Source organism: Wasmannia auropunctata, unplaced genomic scaffold, assembly GCF_000956235.1.
Source record: "Wasmannia auropunctata unplaced genomic scaffold, wasmannia.A_1.0 LD336078.1, whole genome shotgun sequence".
Lineage (NCBI taxonomy): Eukaryota > Metazoa > Arthropoda > Insecta > Hymenoptera > Formicidae > Wasmannia > Wasmannia auropunctata.
The window spans coordinates 3,492,941-3,511,530 of record NW_012026812.1 but is presented as its reverse complement, the minus strand read 5'-3'; positions in this window follow the sequence as shown (position 1 = coordinate 3,511,530).

Below are 18,590 nucleotides of genomic sequence, written 5' to 3'. Positions count from 1 at the left end.
AATTTTTATTTTACGAGCATGACTTTAGCCATCGACATACAATCCTCTCTGACATGAAATCATTAATTGGTTTAATACATCATAAAAATGTAAATTACGTTTGTGATATGATTGCGCCAGATTACTAATTTGTCGACACTATTTTATTACAAAACCAACGAAATCATACCGTTTAAATACCATACGAAAACCTACGAATTTTATTTGAAATTTATTTCATCAATTACATAATTTTTATTGGATATATGTCATGCTTCGGTATTCACTTAATTATTCAATAGATGATTCATTAACTCTCTCGAAAGTGTTCTTTAATTTTTTTGCTGCTTTTCGAGATTATTCTCTATTATAATTATATTGTCACTTTCACATGCGAAAAATAAATATACATATTTATAGCATTTTATCACTTTGATACGTATTTTACTTTTATTTTAATCATGTATTAACTGATAATCGTAACGCTTATCTTGTCACGTCTTTTAGTTAATACGTGAATTTTGATAATTATGCAATCATTAATTGATCTTGTCAAGGATCACATTGAAATAATCCTTGACAATCGTGAAAAACATTTGTTTGTGTTTTAATTTACAACGCATATCTGATCACGTAGAAATCTTTAATTGATATATAAATGATGATATGATCATTTTTCATCTGTTCCATGTTAGGAAAATAATATAACAAAGACTTACAAAGATTACGAAATTCTAATTTTTGTGCATGACTATTATTATTTTTATATCCAATATTTATTCGGGCATTCACAAATCTATTATTTTATGATGGCGCTTTTACTAAAATAATACATCTTTTCTACATCATTAAAAATTAACATAGAAGTTTCATGACAGTTTCAGACAGTTTAACACACAACAGAATTTGATAATTCACGAGTAATAAAAACTTCAAATAAGAAATGTAGCTGATATCGACTTTAATATTAATAATGTTCTTCTATCTTCACGTGAAAATTCAATGTAAGAAAACGGCAGAAAGTGATAAAGAAATATTGTTTCCGCCATTTTCAAGAGATTTAAGTTACAAAAATATTACGTCAGGTGCCGCCTCATTGAATATGTGAACTGCGTAAATCTAATGGAAGACGTTATTTAAGATCCGTCGTTCTGAATCGTATATATTGTGCTACAAAAAGAAATTATTTGCTACGAATTTACGGCAACAGCAAGGCCAACCACAGATGCAAAGTGCGCAAAAGAGACGCTCGTGGTATGCTTGCGTTCGAGAAAATAATCACGTTCGAAGGACAATGTGCGGAACGTAATAATGGATGTACGACGTAATTTTGTATTACGTCGTTAATCATTCCCGCGTGACTTCGTCGACAGGAAAACTGTGTGGATCGAGACGTCTCTCTCGCGTGCGATTACGAAGTAAGGGAGGAGAAGACGAGCAGGATCATGAAGCAACGAATAATTAACGAAAAATTTTCGTTGTAATGGTGATATAATACGTACACGATCGATATTTCTGACAAGACAAATACGATAACGACATCGATCTGTCGGCGTGATTGCGAAAATAAATTTGCACACGGCGGACAATTAAATCGGTCGTTAACCGCCGCGCGTTTTAACGCAATATGCGTCAGTGTTTCCATGTATTCGATGGACCACGACGCGCTAATAAGACAGTTGAAGAGAAACGAGGAGATTTTTATCTTGGCGAGTGGCGTGCTCGCCTTACTTCACCCACCGTACTATTTGTCGGCGAAAGAAATTCATTAGGGCGACTTCGTCCATTATTCCGCACGTCGCCGCGGTGAAGAGCATCGGTGACGAATTAGCGAGACGGTGGTGGAAAACGTGCGAAACGAAAGTGACAAGTTGTCGTGCTCAACTTTCATCTGTATCCGATCTCGAAATTCCTCGTCATGAGCATCCTAATGCACGTTGTCCGAAACGAGTACGAGGAATCAGCGGGGGGGACTGCAAAGCAAAACGCCGTGATGGCTCGTGCGCAAATCGATTTTGTCGACCAGGATGCGACGAGGTGAGCCAAATTTTTAAACAACTGGTAATTGGAATTAACATTGTCAGATGAATTATTGACTTGATTTATTCCCTGCTATATCTTCTGTTGAACTATTATTTGAGGTATTAAAAATTGGTAGATTTTTCACTTTCTCTTCTTATACGATATCTACATTTACATTTTTCATAATGTTTTATTCGACATTTATATTAATTAAGCTGCAATCGTGTCAAGTTACATTTGCCTTGTAGAAGAATAATAAAATGAGACTTCTAATCTTTTGATCCGAGAAATATCCTCTACAGAAATATCCTCTTAGAGAGGATATTTAATATGCTATGTGTTCAGCTCTGCGTATTATTCTTTTTGTAAGAACGTACTGCATCATATATCCTAATTTTTTTATTATGGTAATGCCTATTTTCTGTTTTATTATACATTATTTCTAGACGAAAGTGTGTAGCATTTAACTAGTACTAAGACTGTTACCTTATTGCATATTAAATTACGGCTCCAGACAAGAAGGATAATAGACGCCTTAAACTAGCATTTAATATTCGTATATGCGAGAGGTTCTTCGAACTTCTTCGAACTTCGAAACCACAAGTTTCAGAATACAGAATGTTAGTTTTGCTTCTATCTCTTACATGTTTAAAAAAGATTAAAAGATAAATTAATATATATTATTGTAAAAAATTACAAATGTTATAAAAGACTCAACTTTTACAGAAATTTAATATCGGAAAATAGTAACTGACCAGCAGTGCTTTTAATGCTGCAAATAAGTAATTTTCAGTATTAAATTGGTCAGTATTATATTGGATTTCTATAGAGAGAAAGATGATACAAAATGTGTAGATAATAAAAGACACAATTTATCGACACAATATCCTACAAAGACGATTTTCCGTTCTTTTGTCGTCTTCATATATTTATTTGAGAATAAAGTTATAAAAATATTATTACATGTCTACATGTTGAAAGCAATATTATTTTATAGGAAACTATCGGTTTATTCGTATAGTTTCGATATTGCGCGGCACATTTACATTGTTTCTATCGATTTTTTTATATCAAATTTCTATCTTGATTCGTTAACATTTATTAAATTATAATTTAGAAGATTTTTGCAAATATTTACATTGCAAAATTTCACTACATAAATCTTTTTAATCAATCATGTATACCTATACTCTTTGTCATGGATAATTAGAAATAAAATAGCGATAAGATAGAAACAAATGTAAACAAGTGCAATAATTTCTTTTAATTTTATCTGTATAACACTTTACGATAAATACGAACATGAAAAATTCTGCCATTTTTTGCAATTCGAGATATGTCGTCTCTCGAAACAGCGACATTTATATAAATTGCACAAATATTATTAAAATATGATAGTATAAAATTCTATTAGATTGAATCTAATAATAAAAAATAACCAGTAGTTACACAAAAATTACGCTATTCCAAGTTCAATATTGATATTTTAAGGAACGCATATAAAAGCCGATTCATAACTGTTAATAAAAGTTCGAAATTCCATTTTATCAAATCATATATCATATAATTTAAAGTAAAACTCAAAATAAATTAGAACGAACGAGAGTGTTTTTACGTAGAATTTATGGGACTCTAGGGATCGTAATTTTCAGAATGGGATTATCAGATCCAAAAATTTCTAACGTCATTCGCAGATTTTACGGGAGATTAAGATATGTAATTCGAAGACTAGGGTAGGCAATGCTTAAGACAGTCACATATATCTCAGTTTAATCTCGCGGTATCAAAATAATCATCATTGCAGCATTTACTCTTTCATGGCCGTTATGATCTTACCTTAAATATTACATCGCATATTACCGCCACTCGCAACCATAAATAGAAATAATTTTCTAACATGAGAAACTTAGTGATTTAAATATACGAGAGAAAACGATACTGCAACAATATTAATTATAATGTGCACAACACCTGGAACACTTTCATATTTTTCATATATTTATTCAATTATTACATGTTTTTTTATCTATTTATTTATCCGTTACATTTGTGATATTATTTAAATTTTTTAATAAAATCTTTCAATACTAATTTGATTTGATGAATGTTCGTTCATCTATTACATAAAACGTCATTCACTTTTTCCACTAGGACCTGATTTTAATTCCAACAAACCGCGAGATATGGTTATCCAATAGTATTCCAACTTTTACCTCTTCATCACTTTTTATACTAGTAGTTTTGAACTTTTTTACGAAGTAATTTTGTAACCAACTGAAATTGCTTGAAAGCAAATGTGAAGCATTCATTTATAAACAATGTTGTTCAAACTTTTGAAATTTATATAATTTAGTATCTTAATACTTTTATTTTTATATCATCTGTTACATATTTGAATTTCTTATATTTACATTTGTCTGATTTATTTAAAACTCAATCATTAATTGATTTTAATTAATAATCATAAATGATTTTACAAATTGTTTTGTGTGCAATTTTAAAAATTATCTTTACGCAAGATAATTCGATAAACTGCTATAGTAATGACGGTATATAATAATACTGATAATTTCTAATATCAAAGAGTTACACAAAAATGTGTTCTTAGTTCTTATACGATACATCAAATCAAGTCATTACCATAGCGTAGTTTATCCTGCTCTAAAGATAACTTTTGATGTTTTGAATCAAATAAACATATTCATTAAAATGTCAAACGTGATACGACCGCTATTATTTTTTTCCCCGCATGGAGATATCGCAGTTACTTTCGAAAGAGAGATACGTATTGAGAGTGTTCACACATCATTGAGTTATTAAAGAAGGAATTATCTCGTCTCAATTTTTTTTATTCTCAGCCAGTAGAGATCTCGCCGTTCAACTATTACATCATGAATTAGTACTTTACGTCAATATTTGTTAGTAATCAAGTAACTGTTATTAATTATAGTATTTACACTATTAAACCTACATAACATAGGTGTAACAAATAGCTTATCTAATACATAGTACGATTAACATAATTATCATGATTAAAAATATTGATATGAAACAGTAATATTGATTTTTGCTTCATAACGTTAATGACGTAATGTAAAATTAATCTTTATAGTAACGTTAATGACGTAATGTAAAATTAATCTTTATAGTACAATAGTATGAATAAACAGTTATGAGATTTAATGATTATAATAATATCATTTAATATGATATATACTATATATTTACATTTAAATGAATTAAAAAACTTACTATATAAATTACTATATATATAAGATTTATTTGTTATGTAAACATATGCTATGATATGCAAAGAATCTTTTTTCTAAATTCTTTCTTTTTGAAGATCTATTTTTTTATTATTTTTATTGTTACTTAACATTTCATATTCTAAACAATTACATTTTGATTAAAATTTTAATACTTTAAATATTTATTCCCCAATGAGATTTTAGTTGAAAAGGAATTGTGAATTGTGATGCTATTACTATGCAAACTGCTATTGCAACTTTAATCTTAATGAGAAATATTTTATTAATCTCTGGAATGTTGGAATATCGTGTATATACAACATGTCAGAGCATTCGCTTTCTACATGACGTGAAAGTTATTAAATTGAACACGTCGCAAAGTGCATTCCTTTTACATGCATTTTACACGACACGTTTTCTGGTCTTCACTCCCGCGCGGGTAAATGTGTCCCTTGCCGAATCACTTGAGTTTAGAATTAATTACTACGGCTAATATGCTTCTACCGCGTCAGCTCTCGCTTCGCTTTTCCGACTTCGCTTACACCGGTTTTCCGCCAGATGAATTTAATTACAGCTTTTTGGTGGAACAATTAGAATTCAAAGAGCGAAGGCGCCTACGCTGATTATCTTCGCGCGGCGTGCAATTAATTCCGCGCGTACCACTCCAATCATTTTTGCAGTGGTCGTACGGGGGTTTCGTGTGCCATCCATGCAACGGCACGTTCTCGATCTGCATCACTCGTGATCGAGAAATCTTGAAGTAGATATAAGCCGAGACTCTGATCAGTATGCAAATTGGTAACAATTGATTTCTCATTTCAGTGTATACGTACGCCATGCAAACATTTGATTTATGATACTACTGAATATCTGCATTAATTGCACGTGATATTTATGAAGGCAAATGTGTACTCGCCGCAAGAAAAATGAAAACACAATTATCTTGATAAACTACTTAAAATATATTTTATCTCTAAATTAAACGTACTTATTCTCTCACATGATAGATATACTAGTACCTATTTTATTGTACGAAATGTAATGAAATTATTTATTATTATTTTACATAGTGACTGGATTAAAACTTTAAAGTGAAAGAGATAATTAATTGAATTGATAAAATTTTCTATAACTATTTTCGTGCACGTTTTTATAAGATGATCTTCTACTTAATATTGAATCTTAATGCAAATGCCCAAGATCAAGATACAACCGATATAATTTATAACCGGTGAAGATCTATTATGCCATAAATTCTCCATTTTGTAGCCTGGAGTCACGAAATTCGGTTTATGGCTATATCGATCAGGAATAGTACAGATATTCATAATGTCAATGAAATATTGTCAATCAATGATGTTGATAAATTTGCTTTCTTGATGAATATTTACTTAATTTGATGTGTGTGCAATGTGTGTGTATTTGGGGGGGGGGGGAATAACTAAAGATTTAATCACGAAAAGTAAGTCGTACTTATTTAATTATAATTAGCTTTTATTAAAATACATCATTTTTCTGTATAATCAATATATCTATAATCATCAATTAGGCATTTATAATCACAGTTAGTTTAAATATCTTCGCTCTATTTTTTAGCTTTTATGATTTATTATGACTTTGCAATGATAAATTTTTAGAATTAATTGATGGCAGTAAATGTGACCCTAAAAAAAAATTTTTTTAATAATTTATTTGAGAGAGAGTGAGGGGGGGGGAGAGAAAGAGATTTATCTTGTTACAAAACTGTCAAAAATAATTAATTTTCTATTTATATAAAATCTGTGATACCCGAACAAAGCACGAAAACCTTTATTTGCGAGATAATTTCAACTTTAAAATCTCGATATGTCGGCTGCAAAGCAACAATGCGAATGAATACGGCGAGACAGCTTTCTCGCATATATAGAAAAATAAATTCACTGTGCTACTGTCATCGTCAATGAAAACACTGCGATCCTGGAAAAAAAACAATATATATTTGACAAAAGCCAGTATTGTTATCGAAGTGTACTGAAATGTACTGTGTCTATCAGATTAATTAAAGTTACCTGTTAGAGCGCGACCAATCGCGGAAAGTCGAAGCCTGACTCGGTTTTCTCCACAGTCGTTTGAATCGGTTTCCCTATGCTTCATTTCTTTTTCCGTTTCTCTTAAAAATCCGGATGTAGAGAGTGTTTGCACACGGGAAAGTTACGAATGAAGTTAACAGCTCAATCCCATGAGAATACCTATAAAAAGGATACACACGGGACTTCTGGCGAATGCTTCCGGCGGAATTTAAAAAATTATTATAAATAAACTTTAGATTTGTTTTTCGACGAGTGTCAGCTCGAAATTTGAGAAAATTTAATCAAAATCTTAAGTCTATTGTATATCAACAAGTGTAACTGACAATATATGAAGTTGTAAAATGTAAATGGAAAGAATATTTCTTTAACAGAAAACAATACGCTTTGAGTTTTTATTTAAAGTTAGAGAATAATTAAAAGCAACTACATCACCAGATAATGAAGTTGCTTCTAAGCGTTTTTTAAGATAAAATAAAAGCTTTAAAAAAACTTGTTTTTTTTAAAACAATGTTCTTATTATTTTATATTTAGTTACTAGCGTGAAAGAATAGAGAGAGAGTAAGGAAGTGATCGCGAATATCGAGCCTCACGAAATTATTTTATGATAGTTACCGTCACACGAAGAGATATATAATATAAGTGATACAGGATATAGAAATATTTTTATCGTTTCGCGTGCTTCGCACATTTCTAATTAAATCAGTATCGGTATCTATATAAAACAGATAAATATAATACAATTTTTTTTCATGAAATTTTCAAGAGCCGTAGTCATAAATGACTTTAGAAATTAATTAAAAATAATTAAATACTGAAGTATCTAAGTACTTAATTTTAATTAAATTACACACACACATATAGTAAATATATTTTCAGATTTGAAACTGATTATTGTCGATTTGTTTCATCTAACGCTTTCCGGATATAACTTTGCTTAAGGAATGATCTATTTACAAACCTATCATTAAAGAAGACATATAATGATAAAGTCAGATATCAAATGTTATCCACGCACGAGATTATTCAGATCAGAATCGCTTACACTTCAATAATAAATTGAATTTGACGTTAACCCGGCAACCGTTCGGATTGTCGCAGTGATGTCATTTAATCGCTAATTATCTGTAAATTCGTTTAGGGGATGCATTGACGAACGGATTGCATAATTAGACTGATTCTACCGGCTTACACGAATCGAACTTAACCAAGCGAAACGCTAGAATATCAATGAATCGACATTGTAGGAAATTATATGTACTTATATAATAACCATGTATATCGGCGTATATAGCAAATTTTACCCGCTGCATTAGTTAGAGCCAATTTGTCAATCGATACCTATAGCGCACCTGCTTCAAACAAAACAGGTTTATTATCGTTAAATAAGTAGCAATTTTCATTTTACGTTTTATTTATACCGAAATAATGAAACAATTACTTCTTCTCCATATTTTATATATATGAGGCGTACCACAGCAAAACGTTGTAAGTGCTAAAATCGAGCAAATGCGTTTTATTGTACAAATGGGTTGTAAGTGCTGCATTCTATCACATATCTTTTTGCCCTTAGTTATTGCAAGTAGTACAGACAATTTTGCTTGCATTTTTACTTGAAGTTACTACATTTTTTTTATTATTTGCTTACATTTTGTTATTACGGTAATTTTTTCATTAAATTTTTGAAGCGATAGTTTTAAGAAAATAAATTTTTTTGTGTAAAACTTTAAAAATAGCATTTGTAGCATTTTGCTTTATATGACACGTCCCATATATCTTATATATGTATATATCTTTGTATATATCCTTTTAATTTCGTATTATGGCTGATTAATTCTGCACAAATACTCATATACTCGTATCTAAATACGTTAGTTTTTCACCCCACACGTTTAATTCACTTTCTATTTGTGTGGGAGATGCAATATCCAAGTTTTTACGACGTATTAATTATACGTGCGATACGCGTAGGTAGCCGTGTGGGTAGCTCGTTTGTTGGATAGTACATAGAACATAGGTATATGGGAAATAAGATGAATCAGTCTCTGCAGGATTTCGATGGGTTATGTTTCTAGAAACTTAAATCGTCTTTTGGGAGCCTTGAGAGGGTGAAATATTGAGATAGCAAGATTGCCGATATTCCTATTTTCGAGAGAATGTTTTATTTATGCGAAATTTCTTTACAAAAATTCATTAGATTTATATGTATTTTTGTAGAAAAATAAATTATATTAATAAAAAATATAATTTTTAAATGCACGATATGAAAATTAGTTGAACATAAAATATTTATTCTTTACTAATGTTAAATAAGTAAAATTTCTTTTCTTTGTGTTATATGTTATTTATTTGAAAAATACAGAAAGAAAAATTAATAGAAAGGAGAACACATAATTTTCTAATTCATTTATCATAAATATTTTTATAAACCTTTTGCCTTGTAAAATTGCATAATTTTGTCACTTTAATGAATAATGTTTTTCTACAAACATGGCGCATTTATAATTATTTTTACAAATTTTATTGAATAAATTAATATTTTTCCACAGAAATTACATATTTGATACAATATTTTCTTGAAAGCAGAAATATTAGGTATTATTTCCGCACGTTTTAAAAGATGAAACAGTCCGTTAGTATAGGTACATAAAAAGGGAAAAATCGTGCTAGGAAAAGATGGGAAAGTCACAATGTTAAGGTTCGGTGATCCATTTTCGAACGACACGACACAGCGACCGTGACGATGATCATGACTCAAAGCGACCGTGACGAAAACAACGCAACATCCGATCTGTCGTCGGAGAAAATAACTCCAGACTATCCCAACGAAAACTTACCAAGATTTAGTGAGATAGACACACAAGTATACCCTTGCATATAAAAAAAATAACACCGTCTCACTTGCAGGGAATAGTCCGGTCGCGAATCGAATGAGATTTGTTTCTATATATTCTCGTCTCATGACAATACGTTCGATCAAGGGAGCAATATCTCCATTACAATACTATTTCTTTTCCATAACAATATTTCCTTTGTGGCAAGAGGGAAGGGGAAAGTAAAATCGATATATGATTCCAAACGATAGAGGATGGTTGGACTTTTACAAGTCGATCGTGAGAATGCTGATGCGATATTGGAGAACAATAATGCGCAAGGACTGTGTACAAAATGACTAGAGTTTTGAGCTCATTTACTTGAAATTGAAAAGAATTGAATCCGAATTGAGGAACGCCGAGACCAAATTGAAAAAAGTAATAATCGTTTCGATGTAAGAGCATGAGTAATTTTTCAACTGTAAACTGTCAGATACATACGAAAAATATAAATTTTGCCAGAAATATTAAATATACGTTTTTTAATGGCGACACGTAAAATACGTAAACTATTGTGAGCGTAAAAAAGAGCGTGAAAGGTCGAATGCGAACCCTTTAAATATTTAGCCAGTTGTATCGAGGAGTACGTCGAACTCGACGCGACGAAGTCGCGTTAATTGAGTGAAACGTAGGACGACATACAGAACACGGGCTTAGTTATGGAACAAAAGCCTTCCGCACGAAGAGAAAAAGTTAATACCGACGTCACACCAACGGCAGGTGGGTTATCATTGTCAACCTACGCAGCTCCGACGTAGAGAGACTAACGATGTATGAAACATCGTCAAGCTAGGCAAAAGTCGTGTGAAAAACATCGTCGCTCTAATAGTGATAAAATATCACGAACTTAGGCGGAAAGACGTGCGTCGGCGGATGTGAGGTGGAGTAATCTGTTCGTGCGGATTTCATTTACTTATAGGCTCAACAAGATCAATTCAGTTCTTAAGCACGCCGATATATATACCGATATTTTTTATTCTCTGATTTAATCAACGATCATTTTTGGGAAAAAATTATTCTTTGCTTGCCATACCATCAATTTATTTGCAGGTTTTATGAAAAGATGTTTTTAAAAATGTTTTTATATTACACATTATTATTTACATTTATTAATTTATATTGTGTAATTATTTTTATGAATTTATATTATATGATATATGTATTATATATTATATCATAACTTCTTGTCTCTTTTCTCTCTTATCTCTGCAATATATTACATAGAGAACTGTATTTTACGTGAAATGCATTTCATATGTAATTAACATATCTAATATATATTTCTCAACTGGAAGATTTCAGTACTTGAACTTTACATAAAAGATTTTCGATTATCCAATAGATGCACGAATTAATTGTTAATAATGAATGTTAAATTTTATTGATAAAAATTTTCATCTCTATTTATATTTAAATTGTTTTGTGCTTGGTCAGATGAAAAAATAAATACGTTAGTAATAACGATGAGTGTATTCAGAAGTTATTAATAGTTTACGTGTTGAATTTTTCGATTTCTCTTTGACAAATATTAATTCTGTTTTATTACGGGAAGAAATAGAGAAAATTATATTTTAAATTAAAAAATATTATATATATATATATATATATATATTGCAAAAATAAAACTCGTTTATTTACATGTGATAAATGCGGCAAAAATCAACATATATGTACTTTTAGAAAGCTTGTTATTTCCATCGCAGTGGGAATATATGTTCTGCATTTTATATGTTTTTTCTTAACCATATATTACGTATGTGCATTTAAATAAGGTACAGAGAGGATTCGAAAAGATAATTTTCGAAAAAACAAATTATGAACTGTATTAGTTGAAAACAAAATATTCGAAAACAATTAAAATTACATCCTTTTTAAATACGAAACAAACAATACACGAGAGAGCTAATTCTTCTTTATTCGAAAATTGTTTCAAATATTTTAAAGCTAGGAGAATTTTAATACACATACAGAATATTGTATTTTTTTATAATTTTTTTCAATTTTTCTGGAAAATGTTAAAGCGTCAATAGCTTTTTAATCGTGAACAAAAATGAGAGACTACATAAATTAAATTTTTTAAATAAAAACGAGATATTAATTAATTAATTTCAAGTGGACTGTAGCACAATTTAATTTATTTGTCAGCCTTGATAACATCATCAAAAATTGAAAAGCTATGATAAGTAATTATTTTTTCCCACATCTTTTTTAAATAAATTCTGCTTCAAATTTTATACAAAAATTCTATTATTAAACGATTTATTTTATTAAAATTGGGATATCGTTTTTTCTGTGCTCAAAAATTGAAAAAAAATATATACATATATAATAACTACAAAATTACAAAAAGTACATGAAATTGGGAGTTTGATTTCAAAGAATATTTTAGTCGAAATTATATGGCAAATTCATTCAAAAAACTCACGTTGCTTAAATACGGATTAAGGCCACCATAGAAATGAAGAAAAAAAATGCCTTTGAGTACCTTCCTTGAATTTATTAGGACGGATTTTGTGAGCTTCTAATAAAAAATTTAATAATGAGAAGTGCAATCGATAAAGTAATATCTCATAGCTGCGATAGTTACGATAGTTACGAGATCATGGATGTTTCATCAATAAATTGTAATTGGATTGTAACTTGTTGGTGCGATTTTACAACTATGATTATAAGTGAAATAGGAATATTACACAATGTTGCAATAAAGTAACGCAAAATGGTTTTTTTTTAATAATAAAGTTAAATGGAGTTAATTGAAATGTAGGATTACGCGATAAACATTTTTAGCAAAATTTTACAGCAATATGAATGAAATATACGAAATTGCATTTGACCGAATTAAATTATTTGAATAACAATATTTAAAAACAGGGTCTCTTTGTAACGTTGGAATTCACATGAATTGTTAGATTTAATTAAGAGACATAGCAAAAGTACATCGCGCGAAACATCGATAACTTCGAGCGGCTTAACGAGTGCTTACAAGCGGCTGAAAAAAATTCACGGCTTTTCACAAATTAAATTTCTAAAATAGATAATGGTATCGTTTTAATTCTTTACCACTTGAACACCAGAAACTTTGAATCACTCGCGGCGATATCACATATCTCGCAGGAGTCACGAATTTAATCCAAAGGGCACTCAATACCGCAAGTTACTAACTGCAAGTTCTCTCAGAGGTGAATCCTTAAGGAGGATTCACATTATCGAGCTAAACTTTGAGCCAAACCTCGATTACAAGCCAAGCATGTGTCCATATTGTCGCATCGAATTTTCTGAAGAAGTTCGATACCTGTGAAGAAGTTCGGCTCGAAGCTCGTCTTTAAATTCGGCTTAGTAGGAGGTTTAGCTCGATAATGTGGATCCACCTTTAAGAAGAGGAAACACATATCTTTGTCGTGCTAACGCATGATATATTTTACAGAGACACGCGCAGCATGCCCCAGCCACAAATTTCATCGGCTTTCCGATCGTAGCTACGAATATCGAGTGACATTCCGTTCTCGTCGAAGACACGGTAGATTTATCGTGTAATTTCTCTTTTCTTCCTCGGTCTCTCTTGAAATCTTGTTTGCGGTACAGATTTTGCCGGAAAGATCTGGGGAGTACTTAGGACCGCAAAATCAACACATCCATATACGTACACAGCTGCATGTTATGGTAAACGTGCACAGAATAGAGCGCAGTTTCGTGACTTAATGATCGCTATCATCGTTAACATCCACACTGATAACAGCGCACGCAGTTATCATGCTTAAGAAAGGATTTTACATATATATGGAGTATAAACTTATGGAATAGTAAACAATAAATTTCGCTGCAAGCGACTCCACGAAAATATTTATATTAATGATACAAAACGCGATTAATGCATACAAAACGCATGAATTCCGATAAATAAAAGAATGAATAAGCTAAATGAGAAGAAACTAAGTTATCCCACGTATATACAAAAAAATTTATCTGTGTTTTTTGTTTATGCTTTCTAAAATTTTTTTGAAAAAACAAAAACCTAGAAAAGTAACTGTTTCAATATATAAGATTTTTTTTAAAGACTAAGACTGTATTGCGATTTTTGTGATAAAAATAATAAGAATCTCTATCTCTCTTTTCAAAAGTATAACTTTCGGATAGTTTAAAATTTTTCTACAATTAAAAGAGTTTGACATTCTCTACTCATTAAAGTAATGCCAAAATCTTTTTATTACATTTTCGAGTGCCAAAAGTTACGGTAGTAGTTTAATTAACTCAATTCGCCAGTAAATGAACATTCGTCTTGCTCCTTAATTAAATAAAGAGATTTTTTTTGTTTCCGTTGAAATATCCATTACGTCCTTCGGTTTCATTGCAGCCGGATCTTCTAACGCGAATAAAACGAAAAGATTGCTTTTATGAATGAAGATTTTCCATTTTTATCCCGTATTTCCGCAAAAAAAATTATTAAACAGGAAAAATTTGTTCTTCTGCCACGCAATGCAGAAGGAAATTTCTATTCTAATCTATTTATTTTCTAATATCTGAGACATACGTGCTTGTGATGCTTATTGACAGAGATTATACAATGAAAATAAAGTATCTCTTATATATCGCTGATTAAAATCTCATATTTTCATTGAGATACCAATCGCAAAATAACATTCCGGTTTTGCATTTAATCTTATCACATTCTCATAGATCGTATCGTGTTTATCTCGCACGTGACAGAATAAAGTGGCAACGTCCAATCTGTCGCTATTACTATTGGTTTTTTCCAATGCATTTTGAACACGCATGATTATGTAGCACTTTTCTCAATTAAAATTATGTAAAATAGTGTTCGGCGTTACGTATTCGTTCAATGTGCACGTCATCGTTATTACATATTCAGAAATAACGCATAATCTTCGAACGAGAAATGTGAAAAGAAGCCTGGATTATCGTCACGTTACACAGAACGGACAGCTTTATTATAAGCACGGTCTTTTCAGTGGAACGCGTCCAGGCGTAATGATGGGCGGTTGAAGATTTGTCGTGGCTCTCGCCAATCTTTTTTCTGGCTTTAATTAAAAAGATATTAATGGCAAATAAAATTTCGAGAATTTGAGCGACTGATATTAGCTGTATCATTTTGCAACGTGTGTGCGATATGAAAGCGACTCTTTCCGAGGTTTTATGAGAAATAAAACGCAGCAACCGGAATTGGCATTTTTGCAGCTCGTCATATTTCTGTACAAACAAATACTCAATAGGAGAGCACGGAAAAGCTCTTTTCGAATCTCAATCAGTTTGTAAAGGTATATGCGATATGCGAGATGATACAAAATATCTTTAAAAAATTCCTTTATAAAAAGAGTTATCCGTATAAAAATTTGACTAATTAAGATAAATGCGATATTTTAGTCGTATAGATTAGCTTTTTATCAAGATAAAGGTCTCCAGAAATTAACCGAAAACCAGGTTTTATTGTGCATTTATATTCTTGAGCGTTAATTTCCCGACTGAATTATGCATGACGATAAATAACCGAATAAGTACTGCGATTCTTTTTGGAGTAATTGAAGTTGTTAATGGTGACGTCACACGCTTGCCTCTGTAAATATTTTTCCTTTTGCGTTGTTAGCGAGGTCAACGATGTAATAATTGCTTTACGAAGCGAATCGCCGAAGATAAAATTATTAAAACAAAATTCATTAATATCACATACGCTTTTAATTTTACTGTTTGCGTATATAACAAGAATTGTAATGTCAAATCGCGTTTGTTATTTCTATATCGGTGTTTTTCTCTTTCATGTTGCCACACACGTGTTGATGCGCAAAAAAGGTCTTCTTTATTTTACAATACGATTTTCTTTATTTTATAAAATTAATCTCTTATTAATTAAAATTTAATTATATTCAGTGATATTCTATCGTATTTCATGATAATGTATGTGTCAGTTTTCACTAACAAAAGATTTATTTTATAAATTAATAAGAAATTATTTTTTAATGTTTTAAACGTTTGTTTAATTAATAAAACTTAAAAAGCTAAAAACAAAGATTCTGTTATTTATTTGCTAATTTAATTTTTAAAAAGCATCGAAATTTTTAATCGCCTGTGATCTCGAAATTTTTAAGTTTTTTGAAAATATTAAATTATTTATTAAAATAAATATTAGTTTTTAATGAAACTATTTTTTAATTTATTTTTTGTTAGATATTAACATCTAACTAAGAGTCGATGTTATGTTGTGTTTGTAATTCGATCATTACGCAGAAATGCTGACGACGAATACGCATGTCGGCCGATCGACTTCAGCCCTTTATCGACTCGCCCACTTTAACCAGTGTGACATGCTATCGCGCGGCCCTTGTCCCAATCTCGCATTCGGAAGAGATAATCCTATTTCCGGTCGATCCACGTTGTACCCGCTTATAGGATTGAACGATCGCATTTGCCTTGTAACCGTAGCCTCTGTCACCCCGTATCTCTCTGTTACGTTTTCCACGTAACGTCGCGCGAGCTCGTAATAAACATGAAACAAGTACAATTACCGTTGGCCACCGTTGGCTCATATCTGCATCCCTTTACATGGCACATGTGCGTCAAGCTGCGTATTACGTAGAAGGAAAGGATGAGTTTTTGATGAATACGCGTCTCGTATGCATGTGTGCTGTATGCACCGTAACCTCCGACCACGAATTCTGTCACAAATCCAAACTTTCGGGAACACAGGAAGCGCCATTATTCCTGGCGCTGATGAATCTTTGTCCCGGATAAAAAAAAGTTCGGAGTTGTTAATTTTAATGGGTCCCGCAAGATAGAGATTAAAAGGAAGATAGAGATTTATGTTCCAGTTCTCATTTGTATATCTTATATTTTCCTTATTATTGAATATTACAATTATTGAATATCTTTATGAATGGAAGAGAATGACAATAAGAAGGAGAAAATTTTGTCTTTTATGTGCATCTTCTTAGAAATTTATTATTTTCAATTATTTTTTTAAAACTCTTTATTAAAATTCTCTAACATATTATAATGTGTAATTACTTTAAAATTGTATATAGAAACTATAGAAATTCCTTTACCATTTTGTTAAAATTGATCATAGAATTTGTAGATAAAAACTGATTTAATAGGTCAAGGACTTACCACATGTTAATCTACCCGCGTAATTAATGGCTCGACTAGATTCAATGGTAGGCATCAATTGTAGATAATGAAACGCATAGTGGTGCTTGGTTTTATAGCTACATCCCGTATCGAGCTGTTAACATTTAAAATTTCTGTCGACACGTGGCATGTCACGGTTCACGTTGGAAGTCGTCAACCGTATAAGTGCCAGATTTCGCCTACCGTGTAATCGATTCTGTAAAATTCATCGCGAAGCGGAAGCACGTACGTGCGTTTATCGCAAACACATCGAAGTACTATCGGGGTACTATAAAACGTTTTATCTATCGATTCGTTTCAGAACGCCCCTATAAATCCGTTAAATCTCGTCTCTTTCAGTTTCTGGACGAATTCATTTGTGTGCTGTGTGTACGCATATAATGAAAAATCATAATCAACGCTTGGATAACAATTATAAGAAAATATAAAGGAAGACATAAAAGAAAGAAATCATGTGCGAAATTTCTTTAATTTATTTTTGTGTTACGTAAAAAGATTGTAAGCAGGGATGGAAATGTCGTAACAATATCGTTATAATAACGATTGAATGGCCATTTTTTATAGCACAAGAACTGCGTGTTTATATAACGTTATATAATCTTGTAAAAGTTATAAAATTTAAATAGTGTTCTCTTTTGTGGTATTATATCCAATTCCTCAAGTTTATTTTTAGTAGAAAAAATTTGAAACGCTTACTCTCAATAAGATAAGAAATCGTCTTAATTTTATTTTTACTTTCAAGTTCTTAATGAGCTTATTTTATTAAAGTGTTTTCAGAGATAACAGGGAATATTTGCAATTTATTTGATTACTTTATATTATATAATTATTTATTACAATTATAATAGCCTGGATGAAATTAAATTAAGAAAAGATCTAAACATTCTTTCTTCACTTTACCGGTCACTTTAACATCCTTGGAAGTGATATCTTAATCCGCTGTATTTTCTATTATTATAAAAAGGATCGAGGCTAGCGAATATTTATTTCTTCCACGTAAATTAAATTCTTTCTAGATCTCCTCGTTGTATCATCGAACTGCCTGATCTTCGTATATATTTTACTTTCCGCTATTTCTTCCTAAAATGAAACTAGAACATTAAACTGGAACGTTAAACTGGATGACCCTGTATAATTCTCACGGCCATTTCATATATATTTTCTTCAAAAAAATTTTCGAAAAATTTTTATTGCAGAAATCGAAAAATATAAAAAATTGTCCGAGGGAAAAATAGTCATATTTATTTTTCAGATTTTTCGAT